The sequence below is a fragment of the Anser brachyrhynchus genome (assembly GCF_964034855.1).
Source record: "Anser brachyrhynchus genome assembly, chromosome: 2".
Classification (NCBI taxonomy): domain Eukaryota; kingdom Metazoa; phylum Chordata; class Aves; order Anseriformes; family Anatidae; genus Anser; species Anser brachyrhynchus.
Genome location: NC_137695.1, coordinates 52305454 through 52330524, shown reverse-complemented (window position 1 = coordinate 52330524; position 25071 = coordinate 52305454). Strand labels below are relative to the sequence as shown.

At 47.0% G+C, this 25071-nt stretch overlaps 1 long non-coding RNA gene across 1 annotated transcript; it reads right to left on the bottom strand.

Annotated features, from left to right (window-relative positions):
• Positions 1-309: 309 nt before the first annotated feature.
• On the bottom strand, positions 310-17698 carry LOC308190918. Its single transcript, XR_013947568.1, has 3 exons — positions 16711-17698; positions 1796-9323; positions 310-1449 (listed from the first exon to the last, which is right to left on the bottom strand). It is a non-coding gene; the product is annotated as an uncharacterized lncRNA (long non-coding RNA).
• Between the last annotated feature and the right edge of the window lie 7373 nt (positions 17699-25071).

Here is a 25071-nt window from a genome sequence, read left to right as displayed (position 1 = left end):
CTCTTCATGAAGCTATTGCTTCCTTTACTCATAATTTTTAGCAGAGGTAAGAGCAAAGACTGCATCTACTACTTCCTCCCACTAACTGTACAGTAAATCAAAAAACGCTTTAAAAACAAGCGCTTACCTAGGAATTTTCCCCAAAACTTCCACTTCCCCTAGCCATTTCCATAAGCCATCCTACTTCATACAGCCAGCAAGAGCGAAACTCCCATCACAAATACCTGTCTTGCTCACTACAGGCTTTCATAATCCTAAAATCATTAGTTTACAGATGGAAACAGCTGTGGTGGTGAGGGAGCGGCAGAACTAACATCCTTCCACCACTATTTTCTTCTTGCTTTCATCTTAGTGCCAAGAGATGTGAGTACTCAGTGTGCTTTATCTTTTGAGACTATTTACTTATATTTTACTTTAAAACCATATTTTCCTTTGTTACCTTCGACACTCTGTTTGCACATTCCATCTTACAGAGCCAGCTCTACAGGCCTTGGGAAAGAAGGCTAAATTTCACTTTTGTCTTTCCATAAATATTTTCTGTTATCCCTGGGGAAACCAAATTCAACTTTTCCAATAACAGCAAACATAAGGGGAAGGAGTTTTGGGGAATCTGGGACTAATGAGTGAGGTTTTGGGACTGCTAATAGAAATAAGATCCACATCTGTGGTTGGAGACACGGTCCTGGACAACCTGCTCTGGGTAGCCCGGCTTGGTAGCCTGGCTTGGAGGGGGTGACCTCCAGAGGTCACTTTCTACCTCAACCATTCTGTGATTCTGATATGCAGGTGGAGCTGAGATTAACTGAAGGTTTGGGGGCTGGAATAAGATCCAGGGACCAACACGGACAGGCTTACTGCAGAAAAAAAGTGTTTCTGGAAACGTCTTTTTCTCTTTTCCCAGGCTCTTCCAACCAGAGATCCCTGCCCATTTTTTCTCCAACCCTGAGACCACCATGTGCCTCTGTGACTACTCCCCTTTCTCCCAACCTCTCCTCTCTTACTCCCCTCTCTGAGAAGAGGCAGAAGAAGCTCAAGGGGTACTTTGAAGTACCGCAGACCAGTATTTGTCCATCTTATTGCTGCCAAACCCCTCAACATGCTCCCACCCCCTTGCGGCAATGGCCAACAGCTGGGCAAGCACAAGGCCAGGACAGAGATCCCATGTGGCAGGGGCAGGGCAGGCAGGCGGCAGCAGGAAGAGCTCACTGTGGACCACAACACCACGTGCACAGCCTGGGTGCTGCTCCTGCAGCGGTGATGGCTCTGCCGAGCAAGGGAGGACACGGCACATCAGTACTGCCGGAGAGCATCCGTACGACGACGACACTGGATTCTGCTTTCTCTATTAATAGGGCAGCAACTTCCTGCGCCTGCAAGACTCGGAGATGCTTTGAAGTAAAATCGGCTTTTCCGGAGGCTGATCAAAATAGAAATCCAAGCTGCCTAAATCTGCAATGGAAATTTCAATCAACATCGAGTTTTTAAATAAGATGTGGTCTCTATTCTGGTTCAAAATGAATTGATTAAAGGAATCAGATTTACAAATAAGGCTTTTGGTCCACTGCTCTGCACCACCGCCCAAGTAAAACTTACTGTAAGACGAGCATTAACTCTCAGAGATCCCAACCTCTCTCTTGTTTCAAGACTACACCAAAGATACCAGCAATCAGCAAACAGTTAAGAGAAAATGAAAAATCACTGGAAATTTGTACAGGTAGAGGCTCTGTTTCCCATGTTTCTGGCCATTTCTGATCAGCAAAAAATTGGCGTCCCAAAGAGTTAATGTTCAACTGACCGGCAAAGCGCAACGGGCTCATCGATAACACTGAGCGCGCGGCGCTGCCTTCGGGAAGGGAAGAAGCCATCTCGGGAGACAAGCGAAGCAATTGTTTGCTTTCTCTCGTGCTCGCCGAGTGCCCTGCGGTAACCCTCGTGCTCTGAAATACTCATATTGGTTATTTCGAAGTTGGGTGCAGAGCTGTGCTTTCCCATGGCTGCCACTAATGACTTGCAGCTGTTGCTAATCTGTGCCTCTGATTTCCTTTGATTACTATGTGTATTGATGCCTGTGGTAAATAGGCATCTGCCAGGTGCCAGCACAATCAGGGGGAAAATATAAAAAGTTCCCTGTTTCAAATTCAATGTGACATTGTGTTAGTCGAGAGGCAGCCGTTTAACTATTTAAGGGGAATAGTTTCCTGGGCTCCTCGCTGGCCTCCTGGCTGTGGAGGAGGCTCTTGTTCATTTTGGTGAAGGCAATCCCCCCAGGCCCCAGCTGTAGGAAACAGTGATGGGGAGAAGTTGGCAGCTATGGGGAGCCTCCCAGCCATATCTCAGCCCACAAGAGATGCTGCTTGAGCACTGTGAGAGCACGGGCTCTCCACAGCATCCCGTCCCCCAGGCACAGCACCACACGGCCACTCTCTCTGATCCCACGCAAGGACTGGGGCTGGCTGCATCCCGCTGCCAGGAGCGTGCATTTCTCTTCGCAAGGCTTTGTTCCTGCTTCACACTGTGCTGTGAGGCAGTGTGGCACCTCTGCTCACAGTCCTGGGCTGGAAGGTGTGGAGCAGCAACTTCCCACAGCCCACTAGGAAAATATCCATCTTGTGGGAAGCCAAGGCTAATATTAGATTTTCCAGAAGGAAATGCAAGGGTCTCACAATAAGAAATGTCCCTGGAAGAACTCCCCCTGTAGGGCACTGCAGTGTGACTTGCTCCCAGCACCGGCTGCTGCGTGCTTTGCCCCAGCCCCTTCAGGCAATTTCTGCGGGCATTTCTCATCCCTCCCTGTACAGCAGCCAGCTGAAGATGCCACGCAGCTGTTCCTCGGCTCCATCCATCATCCTTCTTCCTGGTAGCAGGTAATTATTTCCAGCTGTTAATTATCCAAGACCATCACACCTGACCCATATTGTTTGCCTTTCATTTGCACCTCATGTGCTGAAAATAAATACATAAAGCAAGCCTCAGAGACATGCCAGTTAGAGGCTACTGCTAGAGAAAGGAGTGAGCTGCCTGCTTTTGTGGTTCATTTCCTCCGTTTGTGGACCCAGACATTTATGTGCAGGCTTGCATTTATGGGGCAACAATGAGCTGAAGGGGAACCTGTGGAGCACAGCAAAGGATGCAAGCCTGTTACTTATAAAAGTGCTGAAGGAAAACCCCAGACATCCCCATTTGCTGCAAGTGAAGTATTTTGGTTTAGGCTTGATCTAATCATTATTAGAAAGAAGGGATTGCTCAGCTCAGGAGAGGCTGGTGATGTTGCACCTGATAAGGTGCTAACTCCTTCCCGCTAGGAAAAGGAGATGGCAGAAAAGTTAAGTCATGTATCTAAATGCGCACGCACAATTTCTATAGCTGCAGCAGTTCACTGAAGCTACCAAAAAATAAACAGCCATCTGATGCAATATAGTCCTTAAAGTCCTGTGGAAAGGGCTAGATCTAACTCTTAAGCTGCTGGAAAAGGAAAGCTGAGCGTACCCACCCTCCTAAAACAAGGCAAATCATGATGCCTTAGAAATTAAAGGGCTTTTGGCTAAAAGGGATAGAGCTGAGCTCTGATTCAAAGTGCCAGAATGGCAGAAGGAGTTGGAGATGAGCTGATTCAGGTGCAGAAGGAGAAAGGCCTTTCACAGCTGTACCACAGCCCACAGGCCATGGGAAGGAGGTGTGGAGGACAGGGTGTTTGAGTCTGGGAGAAATCTACAGGAGGTGTGAGGTAATAAAGAGGAGGTGTGAGTAATAAAGATACTGCCTCCTAGACTTCAGCTTTTGGCTTTGGTCATTACATCAGAGCCTACCAAGAAAAAGCAAACCGATCTTCGTAATCGTTGCTGAATAAGAGAAGGCAAAAAGTCCTGTAACTACTATGATGCACATCCACAGGATTCTCCTTGGCTTAAAGGCTAGACAACGTTGTGCCGGGGACAATTCCTGGGGAAAAAAAGATGGTCTGGAAAAAGGGTTTCTTAGGCATTTTCATGCCTAAACTTCCAGATTCCTTAAAACTGAAACTAGTTTTATGGTAAGACTGAGTCTGATTTTACAATCAGCATTATGAAGTTGTAGAAACGTTACATTTTGATGCTTTAGAAACAAAAAACAGGGCTTTTGTCTCCTTTCTGTGTCCATGTTCTGCACACCACAAGCTGTGCACAGGCACCATTATGTGCCCATCACACCCTTGTCCTCCAGCTGCAGGCATCTTACCCTGCACCTGAGCCCTCAGAGCCAAGACCTGAACATAGTGATGAGGGAAGGTACATCAATCTCCAGGCAATGGACCGTCGTATAGTCCCTAAACATCCTCCCCATACCCGCCTCTTTCTGGCATTTCCTCAGCGCCAGCAGGTTTCTGCCAAGCAGCTCCTAGAGCACCCCCACACTGGCCATCCTCAAGGTGGTGGGAGTTGAAAAACCCTGATCTGAATACCGAGCCTCAAGACCTCCACCATGGAGGACATCATGTCCTTCCCCTTTTAATTAACACTGAAACTTTAGTCATCCTCTGGGCTGCAAAGCAAGTCCCTCCACACTCCCAGCTTGGGGAAGAAATGTGGACATTTACAAAGCGTGGCGAAGCACAGCTCTTGGCACTTCCGAATTAGTACGTTTCAACTCACTTCGGAAAGTCACATACCCTTGCTCAGATGTGGCTGGGGATGCAGAGGGGCTGGAAGGTTTTACATTTCACCACTGAGACTCCCAGAGGTTTTGCCAAGTCCTTAGTAAGTTATTCAGAAGGAAAACAAGGACCCATCTGGGCTTCTCCTTTGTGTCGGTCCTGCTCAGGGCTCTGGCACCTGAGCTGGCAGCTGCACTTCCCTGTAATGGCACGGGGGAGAAGGGACATTCATGCTGTCATCCCGGCTGGCGTATCTTGTTTCTGCAAGCTCACATCTTGTAACTAGCCTAAGCTAGTCAGCGCTGTGTTTTTCAGGGGAAAGAAAAACATCTGAACTTTGGCATCAAAAACCCACTGGAAACTGGCCATTGCCTAGAATGTAACTGAGCCCTTCAGCTCAGCTTTCATTACAGAGAGGTTTCCCAAGAGAAAATGCCCAGAGGACTGAGAGCAAGGAGTTTTCTAACATCTCAGAGACCCAGTTTCTGCAGCACTTAAGCACACACACTACACATCCTGCTCAAAAGCCGTCTGCAGCCCGACGCCACCTTTGTAGGGAGCACACTTCTGCTCCCAGCTTCCCCACAAGCTAAGGGTGCCCAGGGGCTTTGGGTGCTGGGGGCAGCGATCAGTCCCTCCCGAGCACCCCTTCCCAAGCGGCAGCAGTGATCACGGAGCATGGAGAGGACCCGGGCAGCATGGCTCCCCCCATGGGAATAGCAAAGCAAGACGCAGTCTGCCCCTGCTTTCCTACACGGATTCGCACAGTTATCCCCCAGATATTGTCTCACCCCCCAGGCACGCTGGGCAGAGCAGGCAGTGGCTCCTTTCAAGGCTGCCCCATGCTGTTATTTCATGGAGCCAGCAAGTGCCTTGTGGTGGACGGATGCACCACTCAGCTTGCCACTCTAATCTCTTCCCACCATACCTAGGAATGGTTATACAGATAAAACAGAGGCTGGAAACTGTTGTTGTATCAAAGCAGATCTGTGGTATCCAGATTCTGTGCAGTTCTATTGTATTCTTCTGTGCTGGCTCTCTATTTTTAAAATCTGAGCTAGGAAAAATAAATTACTCTCGACCTGAGTGTGAAAAAGTTTTCTTTCATACTGGTATCTTAACTTTATCTGATAATGAGACTCAAGTAATTTCCTTGAGTTTCAGCTGTAGCAAGTAACGAAACAGTGAAATCTTTCTTCACTGATTAACAGTATTAGGCTTCCAGGGAGCACAGCTACTGCCACAGAAGCAATTCTCCAGTCTCAGCAAATATTAGAAATTCACAGGTAATACCATCCTCATTGGTATCCTCTCTCTCTCCCCAGCATCTGTCTCACTCAATATTTTAGGTCAGCAGCACTGCAGCAGAACAACTTCCTAAATCATGAAACAGTTTTAAACCTCACAAGATCTTGGGAAAAAAAAAAAAAAAAGGTTTGAGATTTGTGGTTTATTTTCTGGGGTTTCAAATCCCTAAGCATCACAATTTCAAGATTTTCTTCATGTCTAGGAGAGGAGGCTTACTTACTCTCCCTTGATATTTTCTAGCTGTATCCTTGCATTACCAAGAGAGAAATATCTCATCCAAGGTACATGGGAGGGCAATGAGGGTCTATTAACTTCAAGAGGCTCTTGATCAGCCTGGTAGACATCTGGTCAGAACTGGCTTCATGTAAAAGTGTATCTAGGTACAAGGCTGAAGCTGCATACAGGCTGTGTCGTGAATCCACATCATTCTTAATTATACGAACTCCACATCCTCCATTACAAGTTTTCAGATGCATCAGCGCATCAAAGCTAGCAATGAGCAAGCTGCAAAAAGTTTCTCTTCAAGTTTGTCCCCAAGCTGCAAGAAGCGACGCTCGTGTTTCACAGCAGATATCCCCCCCACAAAGCAGCTCATCTGCTCTGCAGGGACACCCGAGGTTTCTTTTTGCAGCCAGGAGACTACAGGCAGTCACGTGCAGAACCAGTCACACTTTACAACAAAGCGAAAGTGTCATAACGGAGAACAATTATGACAACAAGCAGTAGCTGTGTTACAGAAAGAATAATCTGGAGTTATTGTGGAGAAGCTTTTTGGAAAATGACTAGTAATTTTGGTTCGCAAACTACTATAAGTAAGTATCTGGTCTCCAGTGAATACCTGTTCTCTGGCAACAAGATGCCTCCCCCACAAGTTTCAGAGACCAGGCATCAAAAAACAAAGGGACATCCCAAAATTTACTGAGTGCTTGGCCTCAGGCTGTCATTGATAAACACATTCTTTTTCAGTCTTGAGACAATTGTGTGGGATGATGAAGCCGTGGACAAAACTTCCAGAAGGTTTTCTTTTTTTTCTGAATGCTTCATGTCTCATTCTTGCTGATGCTCACAGACCTGCTGCTCACGGTGTCTGTGCAACCTTTGGTGACGGATTGTGACGTTAACTCTGAAGTCTGTGACAACCACGTGCCTGCCTACAACTGAAGTCAGTTACACACACACTCACACATAAGCCTACTATTTGGGTATTAATTAAATAAGCTTTCAAAAATAGTTTAAGCAAATTAGTTCCTGACACATTGCACATCTTGAGCTTTCCATTTGTGGCCTTTCATTTGTAAGCGATCATCCACAGAGTGAAAAGAAGCACACTTCACTCTAATTAGGGAGGAGCTAATTATCCTCCATCAATTAGATCCTACAACACTTATCTGTAAACAGTTGCTGGAAAGGTACATAACAGATTAGTGACTGAAGACCTAATTAATAAGGAATAATGAGCTCCTTCCTGCATGAGATGGAGGAAGCGTGCTCCCACTCCTTGAAAAAGCCCAGTGATAAGAGCCATAAGGCTGACCACAATTGCAGCAAGAGCCATTTCATACACAATAGCTTCCAAATTTTTACATCCGATCTGCAGCGTGTGCTTTCCTGCCTTGGCTGTGTGGCAGCGCTATGTCAATCCTCGCACTGCTGACATGGCTCTGCCTTCCTGGCGTACACGCCCAGGAGTGCAAAGCCCAAGGAGCTTCTCCCAAGGAAAGAAAATGGGATTACTTTGTGGCGAGCAGGGGCCACGGGCTCTTTTCTGGGTCTTCTCTGCCACTGATGCAGTGGGTTTCTTCCTGCTCTGCCTCAGGGCACGCAGGCACCTGCTGACCTTCGTTGCATTTGTGAAACTTTTTATGCACAGAAAATCTACCAGTGTTATGTTTCCTCCACTTCTCTGGACTGAAGAGACCTTTGCCACTTGGCCCATGTTTTCTGAACCTTACGTCACCTTCTGCACCCTGATTTATTGTTATCTTTTGCTTCTGTGCTTCTAAAATTGTGGTTTCCAGGACTGCACTTCAATGAGGACTCAGCACTGCCACATAAAAAGGCATACTTCTCTACCATGTCCTACCAAAGCAACAAGTGCCCTTTTTTATGACAGTGATCTTGTTACTAACTGTCTGAGGCCAGAGCAAAGCAAGCCCCATGCTATCTGAGGTCATATCCTTCTTTTTAAGCATACAATTTGTTGACGTGCCAGTGAATTTATGATATTACTGGATATATGGATTGAGAAGAAACATCTGAAGAAGTCCACTAAGCCTCTAGTAGTGTGGCACAGGAGCACAAGTCACTCCTTTCTGAATATAGATAGTTACAGACTTGACAAGCAGTCATTTCTCCTGAACCACACTTCGCCATCTGCTTACAAGATAGTTCCCCGAGTATTATTATTCAAGCCAAGATGTGCCACATTCATGACTTTCCCCTTACCCACTTGGAGGACTGTCCCATCAGAGAAGGGAATTAGACTGGTTCAACATGGTTTGCTTGTGATAAACCCACATTGGCTGAATTTTTGATAACATTTTATATTCTTTCGGTGCATACAAGAAGGAGAGTTAATTAACTTGTTTAGGTATCTTTGTAGGCCTTAATGTTAGGCAATCTGGTTAAATATTTCTGAGCCATTCTTCCTCTCCCCCCCTTTTTTTTTAGAGAAAGGAATCATCCTGGTTTATCTTCAGACCTCTGGGATCTCTGAAGTGATTTTTTTCTTCACCTTTTTCTGCTGATATAAATACACTCAGCTTGTCTAAGTTTTAATTGACTTTGACCAGATACTTTCTTCTCAAAACTGAAGCAAAAACATTGAATTTTTCAGCCCTCATGCCTCATCTATTTGTACTCCTTTTCATTGCATTAAAGATGTTTGCTTTCCTCAGTGTATTTATAGAAAAATGACATCTTTGACTTCTTCCTAATTGGTTTTGCATGTGATTTTTTTCTGATTGCACCCCAGCACACCCATACTGCTTTGTTGTAGTCACTGTCAGTTATGTGTCCCTGTTTCTACCTATCACACAATTCCCTTTGATTTCTAGGTCTTGGCTCATGATGCAGTTGGATTCTTGTCTCCTGCTCAGGTTCCTCTTTCTTTCACATCAGGGTAGCTTACCACTCTTCTTTTGTTAATGGCAGTTTCAGTAACTGACAGTTCATTTATCTTTAGGATTATCTTCCCAGAAGATACACATTTACTTGTTTCCCAGGCTTGTTGACATCTGCTTTTTGAAGTTCATTACCTTTTTTCTGCTTCTTTCACTCCTTTCTTTTCTCAGAACAGTGATTCTGTTGTTTCATGGTTGCTTTCACTCAAATTACCTTCTACTTCTGGTTTATCTCCAGCCATTCCTCCTGTGCAGTCTCAAACCTGCAAACAGACACTACTCAGAGATTTTCAGTACTATAAACACTGTGCTTGGATTAATATGAGAGATGAATAGACAGGCATGGAAGTGATGCTCTGGTGTTTACGCCCTAAGGTGTCTCTCCCTGAAGCATCTTACCCTCCACCCAACAGAGGAAACACATGACAAGATGTGGTAAAGCCAGACCCTGGGTTCCTTTAAAAATTGTCAACTCTATTAGTAGTTAGCTAAAAATACCAGGAAACGTATTCTACATATAAGTTATCTTAATCAATAAACCTATGAACATCCTATGAAATTTGTTCTAGCCCACATCACACAAAAATCTAGCTCTGAATCCCTTGAAAAGATAAGAAATGTTTCCTGAGGAAACATTGGCAGAAGTTATATAGAAGCAAAATGCAACAACAACAGAAAGAGAAAAAACATCTCAGAAGCCCAAACCCCAGAAAATACCCTGTTAGTAACTCTCCTGTTAGTTCAAGGATCTCCATGAAAGATCACAAAGGTGAACCAAGACTTGACCCAGGCTGTTTTGGGCTTTACACTGATCAGAGGCACCTATGCAAAGGTATGCTGTGGCGGGGAAGGTAGCGGCAGTGGAAGGGCTGGGCAGGTTCCTGCACACTACTGCAGCACAGTGCTCCAACATATACAGCAATTACACACGCAAACATCACTCCTGAGGTGTGCAACTCTGCACGCCCAGGAACAGGCAGAATGGGCAGAGTGATTATGATTTAATGCACCATTAAAAAAAAAAAAAATACACTGAGGCTTCCAAGTGGTTTGGGGGGGGGAAGAATATATGAAAGAACATTGATCGTTTTCTGAAAATATTCACGTGGTGAACTCCACCACAACCACTCTCTTACTCCCCCTCCTCAAAGAAAGGAAGAAAAAGAAAAGGGGGGGGGGGGTGGGGGGTGGAGAGAAAATATGATGGAAAGGGCTCAAGGGTTGAGATAAGGACAGGGAGATCACTCACCAATTATCATCATGAACAAAACAGACTCAGTGTAGAGGGAGATTGATGTAATTCATTGCCTACCACTAACAGGCTAGAACAGTGAGAAACTAAAAGCAAACTAAGAACACCTTCTCCCCATCCACCCCCTTCCACCTCCTCCCCCTGAGTGGCGCAGGGGAACAGGGAAATGGGGGTCTGCGGTCAGTCCCTGAGGCTTTGTCTCCGCCGCTCCCTCACGGTCCCTCTCTGCCCCTGCTCCCCGTGGGGTCCCTCCCACGGGATGCCGTCCTGCCCGAACTGAGCCTGCGGGGGCTGCCCACAGGCAGCAGCTCTTCAAGAACTGCTCCCACACGGCTCCGTCCCACGGGGTCCATCCCCCAGGAGCAAACTGCTCCAGCACGGGTCCCCCACGGGCGGCAGCTCCCCCCAGGCCCCCTGCTCCTGCGTGGGCTCCTCTCCACGGGCTGCAGCTCCGGCCCGGGGCCTGCTCCTGCGGGGGCTCTCCATGGGCCGCAGCCTCCTCCAGGCCACATCCACCTGCTCCACCGGGGGCTCCTCCACGGGCTGCAGCGTGGAGATCTGCTCCGTGTGGGACCCGTGGGCTGCAGGGGGACAGCCTGCTCCACCAGGGGCCTCTCCACAGGCCGCAGGGGAACTGCTGCTGCCTGCCTGGAGCACCTCCTGCCCTCCTGCTGCGCTGACCTTGGGGCATCTTCAGCTGAAGATGTCAACATCAGTGCAGTCAGGGAAGGTTAGGGTGAGACTCATTTTGTCCTGAATACATGACTACAGATGAATTCAGCACAGCTGAACACAGTGACTAGATATCCATTAACTATCATGGCAGCCAAGACCACTTGGTCAGAAGAACAAGGGAGAAGTTGGCAGAGATTACTGCCAGCTCTCTAGTGAGCACAGCTAGCACAGGAGCAGATGGCCAGGGCAAAGCAGTGGGAGACTCACCCTTCCTAAGAGCACTTAGACAAGCCTGCAGAAGCAAAGGTTTCAGAGAAGCCAGACCCTTCCTGGGGCAAGCAGAGTGAAATGTGATGACCCTGTGATGTCCTCTCCAGACCTCGTCTCCTATACTGCGACTGACATCTTGCAGGGGGCCACTTATGGGGAAAGACTCGTGCTCTCCCCGGTGTGCTACAACTAGTCTGCTCCTTTAAAAAGTTGCTCGCATCTGTTCACTGGAGGCAACTACTGCAGCAGAATTGTTATTCCACGGACCTGTGCAAAATGTGGGTAGCTTTGCCAAGGATATAATGACCTATATTTGTCACCTTCAGCACACCAAGCATCTCTCAGTATCACTGCAAGCAAGCGACAATTCCCCATGCCAGCAGCAGTAGCAGAACATATGATTGAGTTGAGATAAAGCTTGTGATGTGCTCGAGGTGCAGTTAGAGAACCAGGACAGGTAGGTGAGAGTGCTGGTCAAAGCATGTGGTGGCACAGCCAAGGAGAGATGGAGGACACCTGTTCTAACTTGCAGTCCCTTTCAATGCAGAATGCTTGGAATACAGCCTCAGGCTGCAGCACTCCAAGAGGGGCTCTGGTCCATGTGGAGAAGTGTATAAGGGTGGAAAAAAAGGGAAGTTTTTTCTGGTTGGTCTCCTGAGAAAGCTAAATGTACATGAAGGTAAGGGATGAAGCAATGTTATAATGCGGTCTAAGCATATAGGATGCCCTAGCAGGCAAGCAGTCACACTGAACAGCCCACCTCTGCTGCTGGCAACTGTGCAAAGGTGGTGACATTTGTCCACATCAATCCTCGCACACGTCAGAAAGTGCTTGCAAGAAAACAGGAGGAGGGATGCCCAGAAGGGAGAACGAGGAAAGTCTGGTTTCACAGAGGAGGCTTCATTCCAGCCAGAGACCAGCAACACCCAGTGTGACGGTGAGATGGCACAAGACAAATGGGACTTCTTGGGACTCTCCTTCAACTGCACATCAGGCAAATGTCTAATAGGGTTGAAATACTTTAACACTAAAAAAAGGTGCAAGTGAAGGCAGTATTTCTCAAGCATCTTAATAAAATATATACATTTTCATAGTCAGTTAAGTTTACCTGTTTAATCTGAATACAAACAACATTTAACTATAATACAAGTAATTAATATAAGACTTCAGTGAGAATATGTTTAAAAGGGTTATCAACTCTGCAAAATGGGGAGCCTTGGAATATAAACATTTTCTACAGGCTTTTTGTTTTAAATTTTTGTTTTAAAATGACCCTGAGCTGCCTGCTCAGGTAGATTCCACAGGAATCAAATAATAAACTCTGAGAAAGCCATTCTTTGTAGGACACAGATAACCTGCAACAAACTGATACTCCCAGCCTCTAGTGAATTTGAGCCAGATCCCTGTTGCAGCCCGGATCCTTGATGATTAGGGTTAGCTCTGCCTTTTCCATGCTTTGTCCCCAGGGCACAACTGAATGGCAGCGTGGCCAAAAGAAGAAGTGCCAGCCTAGATCTGGACCTGGCATGTGCATGCCCCCAGCCGTGAAGCCAGGGCTGTGCCCATGTACCTCCTTCGTTTTGCCAGCATCCTGGCCACTTCTGCAGGCAGCCACGGTGTGGGAAACATTCAGGAAACATCTGATCTCATTTTATGGATCATTATCTGAACAAATGCTAAATCCAGAAACATTTTTAGCCCACCCAAGGTTAAAAACTGTGTTCGTCAAACAATTCACCTGGGCGAGGCCAGCCCCTTTCTCAGCTAGCCAGCTTTTTGGTTGGCTAACCCTGCCCAGCAGCTCCCCTTTAGGACAAAAAGCAGCGAATCCAGCTGCTGCCGCTGCCAAGATGGTTACGATTACTATTTCAGGAATTTGTCCCTCTTCACTTCCCACAAAAACTGTTGGATCAAAGTCAAATTTGATGGTAAACAACCAGTACTTGCTACCTCAAGGGCACCAGAAGGAAAGGGAGGTATCAAGAGTGAAAATCATTTTCACTTGTATGAAAGTGAGCCTGCCTTCAGACCTATAAAGCCTCAGGGAAGAGGCTGTAAAGCCTTGGAAAAATATTATTGTTCACACAGTAGTACTTATTTATTTATTTATTTATTTTTAATACTTGCAAGGCACTATGATCCAGCTAAGAGAGGAAAGCTGGTCCCTTGTCACCAAGCAGCTAACCTGCACACAAGTGGCTGCAGATGCTGTGGCTGGCCTTCACAACGCACGAGTGCTCCGACAAGGAATAAATCCATCACAGTTCTAAGGGCCAACGTGATCAAGTCTATTTTCTTTCCGCATGTATCCACCACTAGAGGTCACAGCATATCTCTTCCTCTGGAGAAGGTTGCCCTCAGTTAAACCCCAGTTGCTGAGTGCAACAAAAAATTATATCCTTTTAATCAAACTTTCTGCTTGAGGCGTTCCAACCCAAATGACTGATAAGAGTCTACTGGCAGAAACTTTAAGTCTGTGATTTTTCCTTTCTTAGCATCCAACATACAGCCTTGGGGCTTTAGGTTTTATACACAAAGATGTTCTCTTCAGCAACCAAGCTTAGTTTTCTCATCCAGCTTATCTTCTGGCATACTTTCAAGACAAAGCCAGGCTTTTTTTTTTTTTAATCCATCCATTTTGTTCTAGCAATTTCAGTGGATTATAGTTTACCTGTGTGCTTACTTGTGCGTGCCCAAACACCAAAGGACATGCACAGAGTCTTTTGCCTGCCGTGCAAATGAAGCAAAGCATTTTCTCAGATGTTTTTGATTAGTTTTACATGGAGTTTTGAAGTCCCAGTTTTGGTCCTGCTGGCCAGGAAGTTGATCTGCATGTCTGCCATACAGTTGGCTCCTAGCGTGAGGAAAGCTGTGCATAGAAGTTCATACATAAAATAACCATAACCCCACCACTACAACCCTCAGCCCTTCTCTATTCCAAACATGACCATCACTGTAGTCAGCTTTTGATTCTTTTGGGGGGATCACTGAAGCCACTTGAGCTTTTCAATGTTCTCAGATATGTCAAGGGGAATAGAAGGCAAGGACCTGTTGATCGTGACCTCTGCTAGGATCTGCTCCCTACCCCCTGTTTTAGGGAAAGGTAAGAAGTGACACAGAACAGCTCTGGAAATGTAAAGCACCTGAATGCTTTGCTAGCTGTGAGGAAGATATTACAAAAATTGGGGTTTAACATCATCAACATACAAGACTTGTGAACCATTGCCTAGTAAGTTTTGGGCAAGCGCTACTGCTTTCACGATGCCGTAAACACAATCACTTGTGACTTAGTTACACCACGACTTTAGGAAAGGCATCTTATCTTAATTTGGTAACTCTAAGTGATGGAGAATTCACCCAGTTCACCAGCTGGACACCTGCGGCAGGGTGGGAAAACCATTCACCCTGTGGAAGCGCACTGTTCTTTGTGGAGATCTTGTCAACACTAACAGCTCTGCTTCTTGTGCACAACCTGAGAGTAGTCTGCAGACCTCCAGGAGATTTTTGACTTTGCCTCTCTCTGATTTTGCACCTCCCTAGTGTTCAAAGCACACTGCAAACTTATCATGGCAAAGACAAAGTCACCTTCAGAGAGGGGAAGGATTACACCACTACCTTCTCATTAGGCTGTCAGTCCCAAAGTCACCACTCCCATCCCCAGCCACGCAGAGCATCAGACACACACACCCCACTGGTGTGTCAGAACAAACCTCCAGACTCCAATGAAGGGGACCATCATCACTGTTTTCTGGGTAATAGTCTTAAAAAAAATTATAGATGGCTATGCAGACAGTCGCCACCTTTTTAAGAGTGCTGCACCTTTGTTCTTTTTAACAAGAGACCATTAACCTTGTTTTAAAAATACACAGGTTGGAGGGCAGTAGTTGGAGCATTATATTCCTGTTTGGCTACACATGCTGCCATTGGTGCCAGCACTTTACATCCTATCAAGGATTTAAGCTCTTCTGGGATTATGGCAAGGTTTTCGTGATGGCTGAAAGCAGGGGTCACTCCAAGTAATTACTGCAGCTGCCCCCAAGGACATGAGCAGCAGAAATGATTTATCACCACTGGCATCATGGCTCCCAGAGGTGTGCCAAGGAACAAGAAAGACTGAAGCAATGCTAATGGGATACCTGCAGCATTTCTAGGCCTCCTGCTCTCAGCAGCAAGAGCCCTTACGGTGGGGTTCCCCTGGAAGCTTCAGGCTGGGAGGAAGGCACAAAGAAAGGGAGAGTAAACTCATTTTGTAATACACCATTTCCATCACTGCTCTCACAGGCCACTGCTTGGAGGCAGAGGGGAGAAGCCTGCTGGTGCTAAGAGGATGCAAAGACATTAGCTCTTGTCAAGGGTATTTAGAGATAGAGGAGAAATGTTTGCATACCCGTAACACATTCTGGGATGAACAGGCCACAGCAGCAGCACATCATATGCAAAGAGTCTTCAGGAAACTTTCCCAAAATGTTTTCAAGTTAAAAATGTTCTCTTTGCATTATTATTTCAGAAGTCATAAATAGACTCACAAATTTTATGGTGTAATCTTATCCTAATCACAATCCACAGGAATTTCTCCCTTTGATTTCTGTAGAAAACCCTCATAAGTTTCCACCTGGGATTGTGGAAGAGTCTGGTTTAAAAATTTTAAGATAAACTGCAATCCTATAAGTTTTCTGGAGCCAGGAGGGCTGAGAAATCTCTGATCACAATGACAGACCCAAACAACTGATCAATGCCCCATTTGTCTGTAATGTTAGGTCTTCTCTACACTTGAACACAGGGAAAGAAATAATTTTATGGGTTATGGTTATCAAGTCAGCCTTGGGCGCTTGAAAGTTTCAAAATAAAAAGGCCTTTTCCCTGTTTAATGGGATCACTGCTGTTTACTCAGTACTCAAAGTTTTTACCATGTGCTTCTCACCATGTCTGTACAGACATTGCAAGGACACTGTTAGAGAGGAAAACAGCAAGCAAAGGGGAAGCAGACCTACTCTGACCTGGAGCAGCAGTGATAAAGAGAAAAAAGGCAGGTCTAATTTTGTCTCTACTTTGGGAATAACCTTATTCAATGACAAATATGCTTCGTGACTAATTACCCACTGCCATCTTTCTAAAGTGCCAAAGCTTCCCACGGTTCTTTTGCAGAAGACAGAAACCAAAGGCGACGATATTGCCAGATTACTTTTTAATTCTGCGAGTGTAGCAGCTCGGTTCGCAGCCCGTCATTTTTGGACATTTTTATTTACCCCTGCAGGTCACTAGATGGCAGCAAGAACCTACACTTCAAAGCCTGATGGGCCACCTCCACCCTGGGGTCCCAAGCCCCTCCTCACCACCGCTTCTTCCTCTCCCAGTGGTGCAAGGCATGCACACAGGTGGTGGGTGGCTCTGCCGGGAGAGCCTCCAGCACCACCTCCATCCCATCCCAAATCAGTCCCTCCTGCAGGAAATACCTCCTCGGAGCATCTTCACGCCATCAGCCCACGGTTTCTTAGCAGCTGGTTTTCCTAGCTGCACGCAGGAACAGCAGGGGTCACAGCAGAGCGCTCTGCTCTGGGCTCTCTGCAAACTTCCTCAGTTACCAGCCGGTTGTGCGTTGCCTCCCCAGCCCACACTCCTCCCAAGGCCTTCAGCCTCCCCTGAGCCGTGAACCACTTTCTCCACCTCTTCCCCTCCAGCTGGGCTGCTGTCTCCCAGCACTAATTATGGGAAGGCTTTCGGGAGGCTTCCTCCATGCTCTTGCTACTCTGTCAGCTCAGACCTCTGTGCCTTTATTATTATTATTATTTTTATTTTTTTTTAGAGCTGCTTCTTTTCACTTATATACCTGCTCTGATGTGCGTCAGAGTTGCCACCTGCTCTCCAGCGGGTCATGCTGATCTCCGTCCTGACCTGCCTACGGAGAGGACCTGTTTGAGGAGCGCCCACCGGAACGACTCTGCTGGATGAGAGGAGGGTGAAGCAGAGAGCATAGGTGGGGAAACAGTTTCTTTTGTTTCTTTCTGTTTTCAGTGCTCGTTTACATGGCATGGATACCTCTTGTTATCCAACAGGCCACGCATTATGCAGCATTTTCTCGTGTGATATCCCATGACAGATCCCGTCCTAGGAGGGTGGCTGCAGCACAGCGAGCCCCCCCAGACATCCTGCCTTTGCTGACACGTTTGGTGCATCCTGTCCAGGGGCAGAAGTAGCAACAAGGACTAGGGGGTTTAAAATTTATGACAACAGGCTAAACAAACACTCCTGTAGCGCATGAGTTAGGAGCAATGAGGCGGCTCCCAGGTTTGCTTTCCCCAGCCCTGTTCCTTGCCTACAAGGCACCCAGCTGTGCCAGCCACACCAAATGTCACACCCTTCACGAAACTCTCAAAACAATGGCAACTCACAGGCTGAGAGATTATTTTAGGGCCTTCAAGCTCTGCCTGAAAGAAGCTGAGGTGGATATATTGGGGTACAGAATCATCTGTCACACTCCACTTCTTATGATCTGTGTTTAGGTAATCACAAGGGGACAGGATCGAGGTGAACCCTTGCCCTACAGCAAGGCAGTGCTTGCATTCATGCCATAAAATATAAAACATGCATCCCCTGCATTCTTTTCTTCAAGCTGCCTGCCTCCTCTCTCATGTCTTTGTTCCCACAAAACCTAGGTCAGAAAGGCCAAGCAAGAAGAGAGCAGGAACATGCACAGGGATGCTCGTGACCAGGAGAGGTCCATCGAGTTACACCTTAGCCTGTAGAGAGCAGTAAAGTGGAAGGGGAAAGACAGGAGGAAGGGTGCTGGCAAAACAAGTAGGAATTTGGGTGTGATACAATCAGGTAATGAGAATATTGAAGATGTAAGGGAAGGAGAAGAAAACCAATCTTGTCAGTGCAGGGAAGGAGGACAAAATGTGTGTGCAGTAGGAAGAACACACTTATGAGGTGCTGTATGCAGTGCACTTGTGCCATCTCCACACATGGGAATAGCTCTGAGCTAGGCTCCCAGGTGGAAAGAGATTGGCTTTGAGCTGACTGATCCTCTAAAAATCCCAGGAGTGCTTTTCTTACTTTTATGGGTTTTGATCCACTTGGGTAAGCTCAGATTACCCTACTGCATGGCAAGGACTAAAAATGCACTTTTTTCCCCCTAAATGAAGATGTCTAGTGTGACTGCATGCCTCCAGAGCTGAGACTTCAGAAAAACGTAATCATCACATACTACAGCACTTCCAATGCTAGATTTATCCATACCAAAACAATCCCACTCCCAGCAGCCTGCCTGACCTTGTATTGCCCCTCTGGTAAAGCTGCTCCTTCAAAACATGTTCTGGTGATTTAGATGGCTCATCCAGCCTCAGCTGGTATTATCAGATGGTTGCATTCCTGTTCAGGAAGCTCCACTTCCTGCAGTGTCCATGATTTCACTCATCTGACCTCTTTCTAACATTTAACCCAACCCCACCGATATTTTCTTCATATTTTCTGGCAACAAGCAGCTTTCAGCCTTCAGCCACGCCAAGCTTTCCTTTCTGATCTGACAGCAACCACAGGGAGCCCTCATGGGCTGCAGGAGGGATTCACCAGCACCTCCAGACCCTTCACAGCTCGTGTCAACGTGAAAATTCTTCGCACTTTCAGCAGGAAATGGGTAACATCATTTTCTTGGTGCACACTCAGTTATAAATAGGTAGCAGCTTTCTAAAAGGCAACATGCTGGCTGACTCCATCAGCAGCTCTGTTTGGCAGCTGCTGGGAAGGTCAGGCCCCAGCCCTCACCACAGTGACTTCTTCTCCAGTGACAGGGCACACGTGAGGATTTGGATCTAAAAATGGTGCTCGGCTGAAGCCTCCAGGTCAGGACTCTGCCCTGCATGGAGGGCAGCTACCTGGTGGGGAAGATCAGCAATTCCCCCAACACTGCTCCTTGCCCTGAGCTGTGCCTGCAGAAAGGGAAAAGGAGCAGAGGAAAGTCCCCAAAGAGAACCTTTGAGGGACTCACACACAAAGACACACACAAAGGTTATTTCCAAACTTGTAAAGGCTCTGTTCCTGCAAGTAATAGGAAAGTGCCCATGCAGAGAAGTGCCTGAGATATTTCAGAAACTTCCTTTAATTTCAGTGAAGAATGAACCCTGCTTTGCCCTCGCAGAGCCTCACACAGTGATCCATGGCAGAATCCTCGTTATCTCAGTTAATGGGAAGTTGCATCACTCCAACAACTTAAGCCATGTTTGAACATGTCAGGTGGTAAGGCATTTGGAGAATGTAACCTATTTGTACCAGCTGAATTTGCTGCCAGGGCCCTACTGCCAGCTTCCTGAGCCCAAGCATGCTTTGAATCCCCTTGTAACCTTTAAGGTCTGCACACCAGCGGTGGGTAGTCTCCACGTGTGACCAAGAGCATGACCACCTCTAAGGAAGGGTGTCCTATATTCTGGGAAAAGGACTTGGCTCCAGCTGGTGGCTCTGCCTCACCCTCCCTCGACGCCATTTGTGAGAGGCTTTTGGGAGTAGGGGAAGCGAACTGGGAGGGACAAGGATGTTAACACAGCTTCTGACAATCCCCTTAAGGATTCACAAGTGATGCTCAAACAAGGTGCCTACAAGTCTTGATTATGAGAAGGAGTTCAGTGTCTGGGACCCCTCTCTACAGGATCAACTCAGGAAAGCTGTACCCACCTGAGGCCTGACATTGACTCTAAAATTCTCCTGAAGATGCTGGAAAAGGTGGAAAAAAATTAGACACTGATATACAAGATATTAGCTAAGGGCTGTTCATCCCACCATCACGCTGGATCCACAGGGCAAAACAGAAAGGCCCACCTGGTGTGATCCTTGGAGACCTCCTGTGGCAGCAGGGCACAGCAGGCCCAAAGGCCACCTCCCTGGTGGTGGCTGTACCTCTCTCATGCCTGGGCCAGCGTCCACCTTGGTGGCACATGAGGTAATGCCATGGTGTCCACTGTCTGCCAGTCCCTGAGCTACCACATAGTGAGGCCCACCTATCGGACACTCAACACCGACCTCTGAAATCCAGAAACACCTCCAGGAGCAGAGGTGAAGTCCATCAGTGGGTCCACACCAGCTGCCTCCCAGAAGAGACTGTGCAATGTTCAGGGAAAAACAGCTACAGCACTTTGTGAAATTATCTGGCCACAATCCACACCTTTTTCGCTTTTATGAATCAGACAGTTACGCTAACCTGCTTTTTATTTCCCAGCCCCAGCTTCATCTGTCCCCCATGTAATCCTTCCTGCAGAAGCTGAGCTGTGTCCCAAGCCAACAATCAAATACCTCTCGCTGCACAGCATTTCGAGTGACTCCACCGGTTCCTGGAAGCAGGGGTGCTGTAGCACCGCTCACACTAATGCTGATCAGGGGTATGATAGATCAGCAGACTCTCTAGAGGTACAAGCCAGCTCTCCATTTCTCTTAGTCCCCTTCTCCCTTCCCATACTCACTTTCCCCTCTGCATAAGTTCACTCAGCAGCAGCAGTGACTGCTCCTCTCACACATCACAAGCCCCATCCTCCAGAAGGGTGGAAGTAAGGTGGTGGGTTGTTTCACCTCAGGGCGAACTGATTGTGATCCTCAACATCAGCAGCTAATACCAGAGGTGCATTAAAGGGTGCCCATGGACTTACCGTGCTGCATTTGTATCTGTACAGCAACCAAAAAAAAAGAAAAAAAAAAGGCAGAATGCTACATCAGACACAGTATTTGGCTTTTTTTTGTCCTCTATCTTGATTTGTACATCTTCCCCCACTTGATTTTCTGAAGCACATGAAGCAAGTTATATACAAAGAATATAGCAAGAAACAAATAGTTTCTAGATGAAGAGTTTAAAATAATGTTTCATTTTAGTACATTAGCATCTGTTTTGTCTTGGTGGTTTTTTTGTTTGTTTCATTTTTGTTGTGTTTTTTTTTTTTTTGAAGAAAACTTCCTGGGGAGGAAGCTATAGTACATATGCCGCTTTATGGAGTCCACGGGCTATAAAGGAGTCTTTGCACCAGCACCGAGACCCCCACACAAGCAACCTTCATAACAGAGCATCAGTGCCCTGGCCCCAGTACTTCCCACTGAAACGGCAGCTTTCACCTTCCCCGAGCAAAGCAGTGCCCTCTGCAGCCCCACCACCTTATCACTGCTGCACTTCCCTAGACCTTGGACAGTTGCTCTATGTTTTAGTCTCACGCATGCTGAGGCATAATCATTTCTGAGAAGAAGCCAGTCATCTTAGGTGTTTTGAGGTCATTAGGTGCATAAAAATAAATAGATAGGTAATACGGTAGCATTTATATAACCGTCATTATCTGTGATTGTGTAATGATAGCTTGCGAATAATGGGTTTTATAATAATACCTCAGTGCCAAGGCTGTAAGTAGTCCTAACCACCAGTGCTAATACTTCCTATGTGACATCAGCTTAATGAATATCATAGATATACACCAACACAAAACCCCAAATCTCAGACACTGTTGCCTTCCCAGAGGAAGGGGAGAGGGATCTTGGGGTGCTGTGCTGCTACCACAGGACTCAATCTAGCAAAATACTTGTCTGCTATTTATTGTTTATATAGCAAAGCCTTCCCATGATTTTAAGTGGGTCTGGCCTTGTATCAGAGGTGTCCAAAATACATCAGCATGGGACCAGGCATGGACACATGGCGTTTGGGGCCCAACAAGTGCCTCAGGTGGCATCAGCCATGGATGAGGCTGCTGGAGGGAGGTGGGCACCCAGTCTCAGTAGCCTCCATACCCACCACTACACCAGGCTCTTCTCCCACAGTCACTGTCCCACAAGAGATTACATGTTGGCACGGGCTTGGCGTAGTCTATGCTGGCCTTACTGGGAAGCTCATGAAAATGCAACATGAAGCACAGCCACAGACCCAGGCCTGAAGCTATCTGAACCCAAGCCGCAGCTGTGAAGAGTGACCAAAATGCTTGAAGGGATCACAGACCACCAGAAGCTTAGAATTATGATTTCACTTTTAATTAGCTGATACATCCTTATTTCTCACTGAATTATCCCCTGCTATTTACATATATGCTAGTCACACCTGCTAGTCACCTACTAAGCCTCCACACCTGTGAATGGAGGAGACAGTCCCCAGTTTCTCCTAATTGACCTCACTTTAAGCACACAGCTAGTTTTACTGGCTAATCTAGATGTGATTAGGCCTTTGCAGGGAGAAGGTGCTCTCGTGTCAGGGGGCAGAAGTGAGAGGATCACCAGCGTTGATCCTTTTGGCTCACTGTGGAGGCCCTGCTCACAGCTCTGTGCAGGCGATGAGCGAGTCCCTGTCAGAGGACACAGCAACACATGCACAGCTCAGTGCCACACAGTCTCTGAGCACGCTGATGTCAGTGAAGGTGTTGCTGACCCACTTCAGCCCAGATGAAAGGATTGTTTATGGGATACCACCCTCCTTCATGGTTAGAATTAGCAAGCAGGTTGTAATTACCTGGTGGAGTTTAATCAGGATGCCTTTAGCTAACAGGTGAGCAGCAAATTTTTTTTCCTCCAGAAAGCTACCTGTGATACAGACAGGAGCTCCAGATTAGAAAAAACACACACGTGGACTTCTACTATTTGCTTAGGCATTTCAAAGCCAATGCCAAAAATAACTTCGTCACCGGAAATTGTTTCCTATGGCAATAGCGTTACCATAAGAAATTCTACACAGCTTCTGAGGGAGAGAAGGACAAGGTTTTGTTTTTTTTTATATGCACCCCAAGCCCCTGCTGCTAAGCACCCCAGACAGGACACCAGGGAGACGTGAGGTGATGGCAGGCCACCACAGCAACACCAGCCCCTGCTGCACCTCCTCACCCAGCTGAGAGGGTACTTGGTCCCCCTGGGGCCCAGAGAATCGCAGAATTGTAGGGGTTGGAAGGGACCTCAAGAGATCATCGGGTCCAACCCCCCTGCCAAAGCAGGTTCCCTAGAGCAGGTTGCCCAGGTAGGCGTCCAGACGGGGCCTTGACTATCTCCAGAGAAGGAGACTACACAACCTCCCTGGGCAGCCTGTCCCAGTGCTCCGTCACCCTCACCGTGAAGAAGTTCTTTCGCATGTCGGTGCGGAACTTCCTGTGCTCCGTTTTGTGGCTATTGCCCCTTGTCCTGTCCACACAAACCACCGAAAAGAGGTTGGCCAAATCCCTCTGTCTCCCACACTTAAGATATTTGTAAACATTAATAAGATCCAGAGGATCTCTATCATCACCTTTAAGGCAATGCCCCCAAGGAGCCAGAGATTGCTCCTTCTGTGGTGGTATCAAAACTTATGGATGACACGGACTAGAGGCCCCCAGGCCTCTCACATCTTAGCCTGAACAAAGCTAGAAGCTTACTTTCCATAACAATTGTGTTTTAAAAGTAGCACTATACCACAGTAGTGCCTTGGACACTACAAAACTAGCACAATAACACTCCCAGGAGCTGCTTCCTCACTCACTGTTACTTCCAGGACCATCTGCAACAGGAACAGCTGCTGAAGTAGCAGGAGTCTCCTTCCTCCAGTGACAGACAGCAGCACAAGCTGCTACAGGCACAGACACTCATCTGGGCTTAAAGTCAATTCATTAGCCAAGACAGAGAAAAACTTAATTACTCACTAATTGACCAGTCCTCAAGGCTTTCTTAAAGGCTGATATTTTGTCATTGACATGGCTCTTGGTAAAGCAAGACTGTCAAATTACAAACTGTGCCTGCTAATGGATTGTTCTAACAGGAGGTCAGCATCAGGAATGTTTTTTGTTTGTTTGTGTACCACATGATATTAGAAAAAAGAGGAGGGAAAAAAAAAAAAGGCAATTTTCAAATTTTCAGTCTGAAGAAAACCAGGGGTTCTCCTGCTTGGACTATTACCCCTCTGGGGAAATTTTCTGCAGCTTCAGTTTGGGAACCCGGGGTCCTGCAGTTTTCCCTTTGCGGATAAAACACAGGCCTGTCTTTGGGCAGGTGTGAGCACTGGACTGTTACTCAGAAACTCTGCCCCCAGCAGGTATTCCAGCCTTCCCACCAGATTTTCAAGCACAGCTATTCTCTTTGGTAACCCTGCTACAGCTCAGTTTATGGAAAGGATTTGGTTGCTGCTGTTGAGTATTACAACAGACTCGCTGCTTTGAGTTTGCATGTTGGACACCTGCAAGGCTCTGCATGCCACCCCACAGCAGAAGCCACGCTGGCCACAGCTGACTTTGCAGCACCACTGAGGCATGGGAGATAGAAGCACAGACCCTTTGGGTGTCCTCCGTGTAAGAAGAGAGGAGGCACCTCCAAAAGACAGGTCAGCGCAGTGGTGAACTGGGTCAGCTCGCAGGGGTGAGCACTGAAGGTACCAGCAGGGACCTATTTCCTGATTGCAGCATTTCACTCTGGTGGGATGAACCTAGCCTTAATGACTCTTTGAGAGTAGATGAAACCACCTCCTGTGAGCTGTCTTGGAGGCCATTGGCTGCTGCAGAGGAGGAAACAACCCCATGAAGTCACAGGCCACATGAAAAAGCATGATAGCATCATTATAGGGTGGACAGGCATCACCCACGGGGTCACACCAGAACAAAACACCAACTTCTCGCTGGGAGACCTCAGGAGGTGTTTTGTGAGACTGACATGGGTGACGTTTGTCAAACTGGAAGGACAGTTCGGGCTGAAGGTAACGTTTAAGTCAACACTCACCCCAACACAAAAAGAGATATGGGCATGGGTGGGCAGATAGCTGTTACGTACATACAAGTTAAGGTAAAGGACATCTTTAGTTACCTCAAAAAATACAGGAAGTTTAAAATCCAGGGGCTTAGTCATAAATAACCGTGAAA